The 14,052-nt window shown below is 38.7% G+C and overlaps 1 protein-coding gene across 10 annotated transcripts in view; it reads right to left on the bottom strand.

Moving 5' to 3' along the window:
- The window catches only part of ZBTB20 (zinc finger and BTB domain containing 20), a 787,576-nt gene that overhangs the window by 205,652 nt on the left and 567,872 nt on the right, over positions 1–14,052 (bottom strand). The gene's annotated exons all lie outside the window — the stretch shown is intronic.

Raw genomic sequence — 14,052 nt, 5'->3', positions numbered from 1 at the left:
AGTACATATTAATAGTATTACCATTCACCCATCTGCCAAAGTTCCATATCTAGGAATCATGGTTGCTTTTATCTCACCTTCAAATTATCACCCGTGCACATAGATGTGCAATTCTAATAACCAAAGGAGGTCTTTTTTGAATAGAAAGCAATATTTACAGTTAATTGCATTTTGAACTAATATTAATTTATTAAACTTACACATTTTAAAAGCCTAGTTTTCTTTATATCTTTACCTGTTAAAAACACACATATATTTTTCTATGTCTTAATATAGCAATTTTTGCATAAAATAAGAAAAATTACTTTCAGGAAGGGTGAGATTACTAGACAAAAAATTTGGGACCTCAAACTATTTCAACTGTCAGTCAGAATGTTAAAAGAATGAGAGTTAGGGTCTGATCTGGGAACACCTTTCAAATGATTTTGGCAAGGTCACCAGTAGACACATTGAATATTTTTATAGTCACTCTGACAATGAGAAATTTTAAGTGCATACCGTACAAAGGAAATTTTACAATCCATGTCCTCTATGTTTAAGTTTCATTCTTATCTAACTCTTTTATAATCACTTTCCACTTTATAGCCTGATAAAGGTAGACAATATTTTGTGTCTCCACTAACCAGGTTTCTTGAATCTAGTGCCCTTTCACTTCATAATGTTTTTCACATTCCTACCTCTCTCATCCCCATTGCACCCCATTAGCTCAGAGCATCATTATTTGTCACTTGTAATACTGCAACAGTACACTGTACTATATTTTCTTAAGTTTCTGAGTCTTTGCACATGTCACCACCTGTGTCTAGAACACCCATATTCCCTGATAAACATTTACTGAATGAAAAAAAAAAGTTAATAAATGCTTTGGATGTTGCTGCTTTGGGTGCTGAACAGAAATAGTGGCCTATCTAATATTCTGGATAAGCCTGCATAAAGCAATCTTACTTTCAAAATTAATTTTGAAGAATAAGAAAATTTTGCCATGGAGAATCATGGAGCCTATGCCACAATATTATGTTTTGCATTTAATAAAACATCTCCAAACCCAGGGAAAGAATCAGTTATTATTTCCTTCAATTCATACAACAAATATTTACTGAACACTCTCTAAGTGCCAGGCTCTGTACTAGGCACTGAGGATTTCTTAGAGCATAGAACAGGCAACAAACAAACAAACAAAACCCCAAAAACCTTACAATCATGGGGCTTATATTCCATGGCAAGGGGAAATAAATGTATAAATAAAATATATATTTTGTCTGAAGACAGTAGGTGCTATGAACCAAAAGGGGTGGAAAGTTAAATGTTAAATACAGTGGTTATGAAAGGCCTTACTTAGAAGTGGAAATTGAGCAAAGACCTGAAGATGATAAGCAAACAAGCCTTATCTGGGGGAAACATTTAAGGTGGTCAGAAAAGCAAGTACAAAGGTGAAATCATGCATGGTAGGTTTGAGGTTAGGAAGGGATCAATGAAGGTTGAGGGGAGTGAGCTAGGGTGGAGTGCTAAATGAAGACAGAGAGGTAATGGGGAAATTGAATATGGAGGGTCTTGTGAACTATTGCAAAGGCTTTTCTTCCAAGTGAGATGTTGAGCCATTAGAGAGTTCTGAGCAGAGAAGTGATGTGGTCTGACTGAAATTACATTACATATATTGCAAAGCATCACTCTGGCTATCATTTTGAGAATAGACTGTGAGTGATAAGGCCAGAAGCAGGGAAGATAATTAGGAGGCTATTGCAATAATCCGGGTAAGAAATGATAGTTGCTTAGATTAGGGTAGTAGTGGTGATGAAGATGAGGAGTGGTAAGATTCTGGATTTATTCTGAAGGTAGAGCTGCAGGATTTGTTCAATGGTTGGGTTTGTGAGAGAAATACAGGTCTGAGAGAGAAATAAATTTTTGATTTGAGCAACCGTAAAGGTGGAGTGTTATTTACCAATATTGGGGAGGCTATGTTTTTGCTTGGTAAAATAAGGAATTCCATTTCTGGTATGTCAAGTTTGAGATGCTCATCAGACAGACAGTGGAGATGTTGAACAGGCAGCTGAATATGTGAGCCTAGAATTCTGGGTAAAGGCCTGCCTGGACTAGAGATAGAAGCTTGCACCATAAGCTTGGGTGCAAATATGAAGAGAGTGAATGGAGCTGAAGAGAAGAGCTTCAAAGATTGAGCTCTAGGGCCCTCTAATGTTTACCTGCTTGGGAAATGAGAATATGCTAGCAAGAGAGACTGAGGAGGAGTAGACTGTGAGGTAGGAAAAAAATCAGGAGAGTGTGGTAGACTGAACGCCAAGTGAAGAAAGTGTTTTAATGGAGAATGAATAATGCGCCAGGTAAAACGATTCTGAGACATCAGGAAAGACAAAGATCGCCAACTGGTTAATGGATTTAGCAACATGGAAGTCATTGGTGACCTTGGCATCAACAGTTTTACTAGACTGGTAGGTGCAAAAGCTAACTAGAGGCGCAAAAGAGAACCAGAGCATAGGATTGGAGGCGCAAAAGAGAACCAGAGCATGTGATTACAGGCATTTCTTGAGAAGTTTTGCTGTAATGGAAATCAAAGAAATGGGACAGGAGCTGCTAGGGAGTATGGTTTATAAGGCTATTTTTAGGATGAGATAAATTACATCCTAAAAATGGTTTATATGGGTATTTTATATGGGTTTGGTTTATATGGGTATGGTTTATAAGGGTATTTTTAGGATGAGATAAATTACAACGTGTTTGTATATTGATAGGAAAGATTTGATAGAAGGAGAAAGTTTGATAAAACAGAAGAAAGATGTGAGCTTTTTCAGGAGCACTGTTTATGCATGCGCAAGAGGAGACAGATTTCTAAGGCACAATGAGGGATGGGCTGAGCCAAGGGTACACAGAGTTTATCCACAGTTGTAGGAGAGAATGCAAAATATATGGGTACAGATAAAGATGGGAGGGTAGGTGTGCTGGACAGCAAGTATTTGTGAAGTTCTCTTTTGATGGTTTCTATTTTTTCAGTGAAGTAGAAAGAAAGGTTCTAAGTTGAGCGTAAGGATGGGGGAGGAGGAGTTAGAAATTTGAGAGAGGGAAAAATATGAAATATTCTTGTACAGATATGGAAGAGTAAATGACAAGGAAACATTATATTTGCTGGGCAGCATTAAGGGCCTCCTTGAGGGATCATGAATTTAAATTGAGAGTCATATATTTGCTTGTGTGTTTTTCTCCAGCCACATTCGGCTGGCACACAGGCATGAAATAGATGGGGAGTTGCATATGATCAGTATAGTTGAGATTTGTCAAGAGAGCACAGTGAAGCCAGAGAAGGTCAACGGTGTTAAAGGCGCATGCAAGCAAATGATTAAAATCATTGTCCATGGAATCTACGCTATATAACGAAGTGAGCATATGAGAAGCTATGGGTAAAATCAATGAATTAGGGGCACTAGTGGGCTTAAGGAATTGGTGTATTAGGGGTAACAAAAGGATTGAACTACCAAGACATTAGGCTGTGGTTGGAAAATGGAATGCTTGAAATTGAGATTGTGGAAGATTATAATTATTAGTAATTAAATCATCAAAAGTGTAGCCATGGGAATGAGTAGCTATGGCAGAGTGGAGTTTCGATCATGAGAAGTTCAAGAAATTGAGAGTAGGTATTAGAGGGAGTGTGTATTCACACAGTGAATGACCAATAATTGTAATGGGGTAGAAATGGAAAGAGTGTTAGTGAGTTAGGGGCTAATGTTTTCAAGGAATTGGGAAACTTGCCTGGTAGACAACTGCATCAAGAGGGAGTTATGGGAACACCGAGCTTTTCTACTACCTCCTCAATGTTTCCTCTCTCTCACTTTCCATCTTTCCAGCTTATATACTGGCATTACAAACTTTAATTTCCTAGACTAGATAGCTACACATCACGTGTGTCTTCCCTTTCTCCTCCCTATTCAAATTATCTCCAAGTCTTAAGAATTTCCAATTTTTTTTTCTGAGATGGAATCTCACTCTGTTGCTCAGAATGGAGTGCAGTCATGCCATCTCGGCTCACTACAACTTCCGCCTCTCGGGTTCAAGAGATTCTCCTGCTGCAGTCTCCTGAGTAGCTGAGATTACAGGCACACACCACCACACCTGGCTAATTTTTGTATTTTAGTAGAGACGAGGTTTCACTATGTTGGCCAGGCTAGTCTTGAACTCCTGACCTCAAACAATCCACCTGCCTTAGCCTCCCAAAATGTTGGGATTATAGGCAAGAGCCACTGCGCCTGGCCTCCAATTTTGAATACTCTCCACTCTCCCCCTTTGGGGCTATCACTACTCTAGCCTGTCACTCTCTATTTTATAACTCAGATTAATGTTCTTCATGGCACTAATTGCTCTCTAAACTTAACTTGTTCATTTATTTGTTTGCTTTTTTGTTGGGAGGGTGTCTATTTTCCCTCATTAAATATAAATTTCATGAGGGGAAAAGTTTTGTTTAATTTGTGCCTGGAACATAATATGCCCTCAATAAATACTTTCAGAATTAATTAATAAATGCCCCCCATAACATGCTGATGAATCCTTATATTCTTGGGTTCACATAACAGCTTTGCTTTACTATCCTACCAGCTTCTCCCTCCTTTCCTGCTCAAACCATCCATTTCACCCTGTAAAGTCATTTCACTACTCCCCCAAAACACCATGTTCATTTCTATCCAGATGATTTCATATTTCTCCCTTGTTTATGTCTATTCCCCACATACCAATTCTTTGAGTCCCAGCTTAGGTCTTATTTCTCAGATGGTTTTTCCATGATTACCATGAGGCCTGCTGATTTCTCCCGCCTCTAAAATCCTGCTATCCCTAATAACATCAGCTACTTTATATTTTCTAAGTGTTTCATGTGGGTTATTCTTACCTTTTCACTTTAATATAGGTTTATTTTTGGCCTGAGGATCCTGACTTACATCTACAGTATACTCAGTAAAAACTAACATAGTGTAGGGCAGATAATGGGTATTCAAAAAATACTATGGCCTCCTTGGATAGTTTCATAGACTTCCATCTTCCTCAACAAACATTTTCTACCTTTTATCGTGCTGTAAGCTAAATCTATTCTTCCTGCCCTTTGATACTGTCTTCGAGACCAGAACCAACTCCTATGTCCACTACACAGAATTCTACACCCTTGCACTGCAATTCCCACAGCTAAATCGTTGTCACTGCCATTATTGTTCCTGGATTCTCTTGGCAATCTTAGTATATTCAAGGCATAGCTGCCAAGATCATCATCCTCCTTGATTGTTTGGATTCTTTATTTTTTTAAATCCCTGCATTTTTTCCATCAAACTTTAAGTGTTCCTGTGGGATTTGTTTTTCCTCGGCTCCATCCTTGGCCTGGTTCTCCTCCACCTTCTTATGTTCGGTCACTCGATTTGCTCTTTGTTTCATTTGAGGGAATCAGCTTTCACATCTTCTTTTAAACTACCTTGCATATTTAGAATATTTTCTCAAATAATATAAAATTTATAATATTTATGAATAAATGACACAATGCCAAGATATTCTGTCTCTTCTTTCAAATAACATCTGAAGATGCACCTGCACTAGTGAGTTCTATATTTAAGATATTGAATAAGTATCATTCACCCATCTGCTTTCATTCTGTCCTGCATTTTTTAGGACCTGCTTCAGAGTTGTATTTTGAGGTCTTTTGGATAGGGAACTGTCTGGCATAGTTCACAAACTGGCCTTTGCTCTGTGTATTCATGTTCCTTTGACAAATAATAATAATAATCCCACTGTGCATTTTTACATTCCACTCATAAATCCCTGGAAAAAGAAAAACTAACAACCAGGGATTATAATAGAAACACAGAAACAAAACTAACCTCTTACCAGGTTTTGCTACAGTAACATATACTTCCATAGACCTATATTCTAACAAATAATTACCTACTTAAGTCATTTGTAAATTGTTCCTTTGCCAACATTATGTATAATAGCAAATGCCTACGTGGTTTATAGGACAGGGAAAACAACTAGAACATTACAGCTATGTGGGGGATCAGTGCAAAAGCAGCAAAATAAGAGGTTTACTCTGTTGGGTGCACAGTTTGGAAGAATTAGTCTCACAAGTAGAACTACTTGACAGAATATATGCCTGCTCTCCAGCTCCCCCTTCTCCCCCCTCCAGATCTTTTTCCAATAATGGAAGAAGACTTACTTTCTTTTTTCAAATCCAGGTGGGAAGTGTATCATTTTGCGTGAAAAATCTGTTTTTCTTTGAACATAACAAATGGTCTGATTGAAGCTGCTCTATGAAAACAGCAGCGTATCTAACGAGGGAGGTGGGAACTATAGTTTAATGGGTGGAGCACCTCCATATTTGGCTGCAGATGAGCCACATTTAACTTTAAAAAAAAAAATAAAAATTTAAAAAATAAAAGAAGGCAAAATGTAATGATTGTCTTGTTACTGCAGTGGCCACTAGATGGCAGGTCCAAAAATCTGACTGGAGCCTCACAGGAGGGCAAATCTTAGGAAGCAGAATGTTTCTGGCACTCAATCCAGTGTTGGTTCATCAATAAGCCTTGGCAGTTTGCTAAAATATCAGGTGGGTAAGACAATATCCATGTTATTTCAAAGGGCTGAAGGGGGCAGGAAGCCCTTTGGTATCTAGGTTTGTAGAGTATTGTCATCACATACTCACACACCCAGATACTGCTACACCTTTGGACTTCTGTCCACAGACATTCTAGGAGCTGGTTTTTATATATGTTCAGCTGTATTCCATTATCTAATGGTCTGTGCAATACTGAGCCATAATCTCAGGAGTGTAAAAGGTAGTTGTCTAATCTGCCTCCATGGAAACAAATGAAGGAGGCTGTCAGGCTAGGGTAAGGGTACATATAGCTGTACTGTATTTAACAACATATAGTTACCAGTAATTGCAACTTCATGTTAAATATGTATATTTCCTATACTGGAGGCTGACCATATATTCATGTTAATTGTTTTGAAAAAGAGAATGTTGATATATAAGACTTATTATTTAATAGGATAAAATAACTAAGGCCTATGATTAAAAATGAAATGAGTAAATTTAGAACAAATTATTTGTTGTACACAGTAGAGTTTTCATTTTCTTTTACTATGATGGGAGACTTCTAGATGTGGGTCTTATGAGACTATAAAGAAGTCATTCTTGGACCAATTATTCTGAAGATAGATTGTGTCTTTCCCTTCATAATTTTTTTTTTTTTTTTGGTTACTAGATTATCCTGATAAAAGTGATTTAACTACATGGACACTGCCTACTTTTCTTTATCTTTTAATTAAAGGACTGACCTTATGATTTTTAAAAGTACAGAATCACAAGCTCTGAGATAATTTATCATTCTCACTAAAGAAAATGTGTTCTAGAGTCAAATTTATTTTTGTACAAGAGCTGTGACATGCATTTTGATATACATTTAAGCATCTATGCCAATTAAAATATTATAACAATAAAAGCAACAAAAACTCAATTATAGCCACTCAACTCAGTCATCACTCACCTTTTGTTCCCTTTTTCTTTGAAAATTTAGATAGAATAATGGTAAACATGTTGATTTCATCTATTCTTGCTCTGTATACTTGGACTGCGAAATGTCTACATGAGACACAGGAAGAAGAGGGCACTGGTCTTCAGGATAAAAAACAAAAACAAATTTTTCCTAAGGAAGGAATATGGGCTATATTGAATTATGATAGAAGATGTTTTAAATCAGTACTGTTTTCCTTTAGTTTGAAGTAAAATTTAAAATGAGATGACTGAAATAATTTATGATAAAATATCATGGTTATTTCTACATATTTAAGGTTTAAAAATGCTCGAACTTATACTTTCCTCATAGAAAGAGCACTGGAATGGGTAACTGAGAGGTCTGGGTTCTTTTCTGGCTTTGACAGTGACTGTGTGAGATCCAGAGAGCATGACCTCCCCAGGCTCCTCACTTCTGAAATGGGAGGGTTTTGAGGATAAAGTCTCTCTCTGCTTCAACATTCAATATCCAAGTAAGTAAATTGCTACGTATTGCAGATTTTTTTTCCTCAGAAATAGACTAATTTCCTCAGATGAAAGAATAATACTGTTAGGAAGCTGATGTTGAAAGCTAACATGTCCCTACCAACATTGAGGGCTCTATCCATGCAGGTGAAGCTAGAACTTGTTCTTCCTTCAATCCCCCCTTTCCCTATTCTGCACCACTCTTCCACATACCCCCCCATTGTCTTTAAGTCTAAATTCTACCTGAGAGGTCCTCTGTGACCTCTAGGTAGTTACTTGCTAATTATTACTAATTATTCAATAACTGTTTTACTTTTCCTCTTGAGCACATAGCTAAGCTCCATTTCCCAGCCTTCTCTGCAGATAGCTATGGCCCTGTGACCAAATTCTGGTGAGTGGGATGTTGGTGGAAGTGACATACGCTGCCCCAGGCCTGGTCCTTTAAAAGCTCCTGTGTAATCATTGCTCTCTCTTCACCAGATTTCTGGCTGGATGTCACACCCACAGCAATCTTGGAAGCTATGTACTGAAGAGCCTCTGTCAACCTGGGTCCCTGACCAGTCTTTACATGAGGAAGAGAGAAACTCATGTTGAAACACTGAGATTTGGGAATGTGCGTATTATAGAAGCTAATGTTACCTTAACTAAGAACACTCCTAAAGCAGAAATTTGTTCTCCCTCCAAGACATTATGTCTCTTTTACCACGTTTTCCACCTTTAATAATTTATTTACTGATATGTAAGCTCCTTGAGGATAGTACATTTGTTTCACTAGTGTCCCCACAGAACTCTAGTTAGTTGAATGAATTCAGAATAGAACATAGCTGGTTTGGAAAGTATAGAAGGTACAGAAGGTAGTAAAAGCAGTTTGATTTTTAAAAATTCTAGCTTTGTGTTTTATCCTATAATATTTAGGTAGAAGGTAGGGATGATGGGTTGGGGTTTTGTTGGTGTCGAAATGTATTGTGACAACCATAGCCTTTTAATATATTTTGTGTACTGCATCCCCAATAAACATGTTTTCCAAATAAAGTGTAAAGTCTTTTTCTAAATGCTGTATGGCTTGTCTTTTTTATATATTTGTGTAAAGAAATTCATAGTAGTAATTCTCTGACACTGAGTTAAAGGAAGTCCTTTTTTTTCACAATTGTGTGAAAACACAATTATGTGCTGTATAATGACATTTGAGTCCACAATGGACCACATATCTGACTGTGGTCCCGTAAGATTATAAGATAACTGAAAAATTCCTAATGCCTAGTGATGTCATAGCGATCATAACATCATAGCACAATTACTTTTTAAAACATAAATTTAGTGTAGCCTAAATGTACAGTGCTTATAAAGTCTACAGTAGTATACAGTAATGTCCTAGGTGTTCACATTCACTCATCACTCACTCATTCACTCACCTAGAGTAACTTCTAGTGCTGCAAGATCCATTCATTGTAAGTGCCCTATAAAGGTGTACACTTTTGATCTTTCATGCTGTGTTTGTACTGTACCTTTTCTATGTTTAGATACGTTTAGATACATGAAGACTTACCATTCTGTTATTATTACTTACAATATCCAGTACAGTAACATGCTGTACAGGTTTGAAGCCTAAAAGCAATAGGCTACATCATATAGCCTAGGTGTGTAGTAAGCTCTATCATCTAGGTTTGTGTAAGTACACTCTATACTGTTCACACAATGATGAAATTGCCTAATGATGCGTTTCTCAGAATGTATTCCCTTTGTTGAGCAACGTGTGACTACATTTTGAAAAGTCACAATAATACTAAAGGGAGGGACAAGTGAAGAGCTAACTTGAGAAATCTAAGAACTAGGTAATTTAAAAAAAGTGTTTTTAGTTACATAGGGTTTTTAACATCATTATCACCTATGAAATTACAGGTATTAACTACTATCCCAAAATGATCACCGCCCTTTTGATACTTTACTCACAGTGTCATGGCTGACCTCTTTTGAGTCAAGTTTATTGGACATTTTCAGTTTTATTTTTTAATTCTCCTCATCACTGCCCCTCCCTGAAATACTTCATCCCTGGTTTCCTTAATAAGACTGGGCCTAATTTCCCTATTCTCTATCTCTAGTTTTCTCTCCTCTTTTGTTTGGCTCCTCTTTCTCATCTATTCTTTAAGTATTAGAATTTCCTAGTGTTCTGCTCTGAGTTTTTCTTTCTCTCATAACTTTTCCTTGAGTCGTCTTATCTAGTCTTATGGCTTTACCTACTACTTCCTCACAGATAACTCCCGACTCTCGATCTTTAGCCCAGATCTTTCTTTGGAGCTTCAAAACCTGTATTGCCTACAGTATCCTGGGCATTTTAAGAAAATCTAAATATTTTGTGCCACCTTAAATTCAAGTCCCAAACCAAAAGCACTCCTTGCCCTTTCAAGTCAAACCTTCTTCCTCCTGTGTTCCAGCTCTTGGTAGATGACATCAATTTAGAAACATTAAACTCTCCTTTTCTTTCTTTCTTCTTTCTTTCTTTCTTTCTCTTTCTTTCTTTCTTTCTTTCTTTCTTTCTTTCTTTCTTTCTTTCTCTCTCTCTCTCTCTCTCTCTCTCTTTCTTTCTTTCTTTCTTTCTTTCTTTCTTTCTCTCTTTCTTTCTTTCTTTCTTTCTTTCTTTCTTTCTTTCTTTCTTTCTTTCTTTCTTTCTTTCTTTCTTGTCCCTTATCTAAATTATCTAATTAAGTTCTAAATCCTGTAGTGTTTTTATAGTCCACTTGAGATTTTAGCCTAAGTTTAAGGACTAGATAAGTGAAGACAGATTAAAAATAAGACTTCTTTTAACTCAGTGTCAGAGAATTACTACTATGAATTTCTTTACACAAATATACACAAAAGGCAAGACATACAGCATTTAGAAAAAGATTTTCATACCCTTCCATCATACCAGAGTTCCATTATCAGCCTGAAGAGAACCAGGAGAACTGTCCTGAGAGGGAGCTTTCTCACAATCAGGACTGGTTTGAAACAAAACAGAATCAATGGAAAGAAAGATTTTTGGGGAGGGGAGAGAAGCTTTGCTTGCTGCTGGTCCTTTGGTAACCTCTGCAAAAGAAAAGTTTAAAAAATGACCCTGGCTGGCTGAATAGGAACAGCTCCTGTCTGCAGCTCCCAGCAAGATCAATCCAGAAGGCGGGTGATTTCTGCCTTTCCAACAGAGGTACCTGGCTCATCTCATTGGGACTGGTTAGACAGTGGGTGCGGCCCACAGAGGGCAAGCCAAAGCAGGGTGGAGCATCGCTTCACCCAGGAAGTGCATGGGGTTGGGGAATTCCCTCCCTTAGCCAAGGAAAGCCACAAGGGACTGTGCCATGAGGTTCACTGTATTCCAGCCCAGATACTACGCTTTTCTCATGGTCTTCACAACCCGCAGACCAGGAGATTCCCTTGGGTGCCTACACCACCAGGGCCCTGGGTTTCAAGACAAAACTGGGCAGCCGTTTGGGCAGACACTGAGCTAGCTGCAGGAATTGTTTTTCGTACCCCAGTGGCACCTGGAATGCCAGTGAGACAGAACTGCTCACTCCCCCGGAAAGGGGGCTGAAGCCAGGGAGCCCAGTGGTCTAGCTCAGCAGATCCCACCTCCATGGAGCCAAGCAAGCTAAGATCCACTGGCTTGAAATTCTCGCTGCCAGCATGGCAGTCTGAAGTTGACCTGGGATGCTCACGCTTGGTGGGGGGAGGGGCGTCCACCGTTACTGAGGCTTGAGTAGGCGGTTTTCCCCTCACAGTGAAAATAAAGCCACCAGGAAGTTCAAACTGGGTGCAGCCCACCTCAGTTCGGCAAAGCCACTGTAGAAAGACTGCCTCTCTAGATTTCTCCTCTCTGAGCAGGGCATCTCTGAAAGAAAGTCAGCAGCCCTAGTCAGGTGCTTATAGATAAAACTCCCATCTCCCTCGGACAGAGCACCTGGGGGAAGGGGTGGCTGTGGGCGCAGTTTCGGCAGACTTAAACATTCCTGCCTGCCAGCTCTGAAGAGAGCAGCAGATCTCCCATCACAGAGCTCAAGCTCTCCTAAGGGATAGATTGCCTCCTGAAGTGGGTCCATGACCCCTGTGCCTCCTCACTGGGAGACACCTCACAGTAGGGGTCAACAGACACCTCATACAGGAGAGCTCTGGGTGGCATCTGGTTGGTGCCCCTCTGGGATGAAGCTTCCAGAGGAAGGAACAGGTAGCATTGTTTGCTGTTCTGTAGCCTCTGCTGGTGGTACCCAGGCAAACAGGGTCTGGAGTGGATGTCCAGGAAACTCCAGCAGACCTGCAGCAGAGACACCTGACTGTTAGAAGGAAAACTAACAAACAGAAAGGAATAGCATCAACATCAACAAAAAGGATGTCCACACAAAAACCCCATCCGAAGATCACCAGCATCAAAGACCAAAGGTAGATAAATCCACAAAGATGAGGAAAAACCAGCTTAAAAAGACTGAAAATTCCAAAAACCTGAATGTCGTTTCTCCTCCAAAAAATCACAACTCCTCACCAGCAAGGGAACAAAACTGGATGGAGAATGGGTTTGACGAATTGATAGAAGTAGGCTTCAGAAGGTGGGTAATAACAAACTCCTCTGAGCTAAAGGAGCATGTTCTAACCCAATGCAAGGAAGCTAAGAAGCTTGAAAAAAGTTAGAAGAATTGCTAACTAGAATAACCAGTTTAGAGAAGACCATAAATTACCTGATGGAACTGAAAAAAATAGCATGAGAAGTTCGTGAAGCATATGCAAATACCAATAGCTGAATCAATCAAGCAGAAGAAATGATACAGAGATGAAGATCAACTTAATGAAATAAAGCATGAAGACAAGGTTAGAGAAAAAAGAATGAAAAGGAATGAACAAACCTCCAAGAAATATGGGACTATGTGAAAAGACCAAACCTATGTTTCATTGGTGTACCTGAAAGTGATGGGGAGAATGGAATCAAGTTGGAAAATTCTTCAGGATATTATCCAGGAGAGCTTCCCCAGCATAGCAAGACAGGCCAACATTCAAATTCAGGAAATACAGAGAACACCACAAAGATACTCCTCGAGAAGAGCAACCCCAAGACACATAATCGTCAGATTCACCAAGATTGAAATGAAGGAAAAAATGTTAAGGGCACCCAGAGAGAAAGGTCAGGTTACCCACAAAGGAAAGCCCATCAGACTAACAACAGATATCTCTGCAGAAACCCTACAAGCCAGAAGAGAGTGGGGGTCAATATTCAACATTCTTAAAGAAAAGAATTTTCAACCCAGAATTTCATATCCGGTCAAACTAAGCTTCAAAGGCAAAGAAGAATGAAAATCCTTGATGGACAAGAAAATGCTGAGAGATTTTGTCACCACTAGGCCTGCCTTACAACAGCTCCTGAAGGAAGCACTAAATATGGAAAGGAAAAACCGGTACCAGCCACTGCAAAAACATACCAAATTGTAAAGACCATTGACACTATGAAGAAACTTCATCAACTAATGGGCAATATTACCAGTTAGCATCATAATGACAGGATCAAATTCACACATAACAGTGTTAATCTTAAATGTAAATGGGCTAAATGCCCCAATTAAAAGACACAGACTGGCAAATTGGATAAAGAGTCAAGACTCATCAGTGTGCTGTATTTAGGAGACCTATCTCACGTACAAAGACACACATAGTCTCAAAATAAAGGAATGGAGGAATATTTACCAAGCAAATGGAAAGCAAAAAATGCAGGCGTTGCAATCCTAGTCTCTGATAAAAAAGACTTTAAACCAATAAAGATCAAAAAAGACAATGAAGGGCATTACATAATGGTAAAGGGATCAATGCAACAAGAAGAGCTAACTATCCTAAATATACATGCACCCAGTACAGGAGCACTCAGACTCATAAAGCAAGTTCTTAGAGACCTACAAAAAGACTTAGACTCCCATACAATAATAGCGGGAGACTTTAATAGCCCACTGTCAATATTAGACAGATCAATGAGACAGAAAGTTAACAAGGATATTAATTAAACTCAGCCCTGGGACTTAAACTCAGCCCTG

The sequence above is a fragment of the Hylobates moloch genome, unplaced genomic scaffold (assembly GCF_009828535.3).
Source record: "Hylobates moloch isolate HMO894 unplaced genomic scaffold, HMol_V3 SCAFFOLD_4, whole genome shotgun sequence".
NCBI lineage: Eukaryota > Metazoa > Chordata > Mammalia > Primates > Hylobatidae > Hylobates > Hylobates moloch.
The sequence above is the reverse complement of the archived record's forward strand: the minus strand, read 5'-3'. Positions and strand labels throughout refer to the sequence as shown.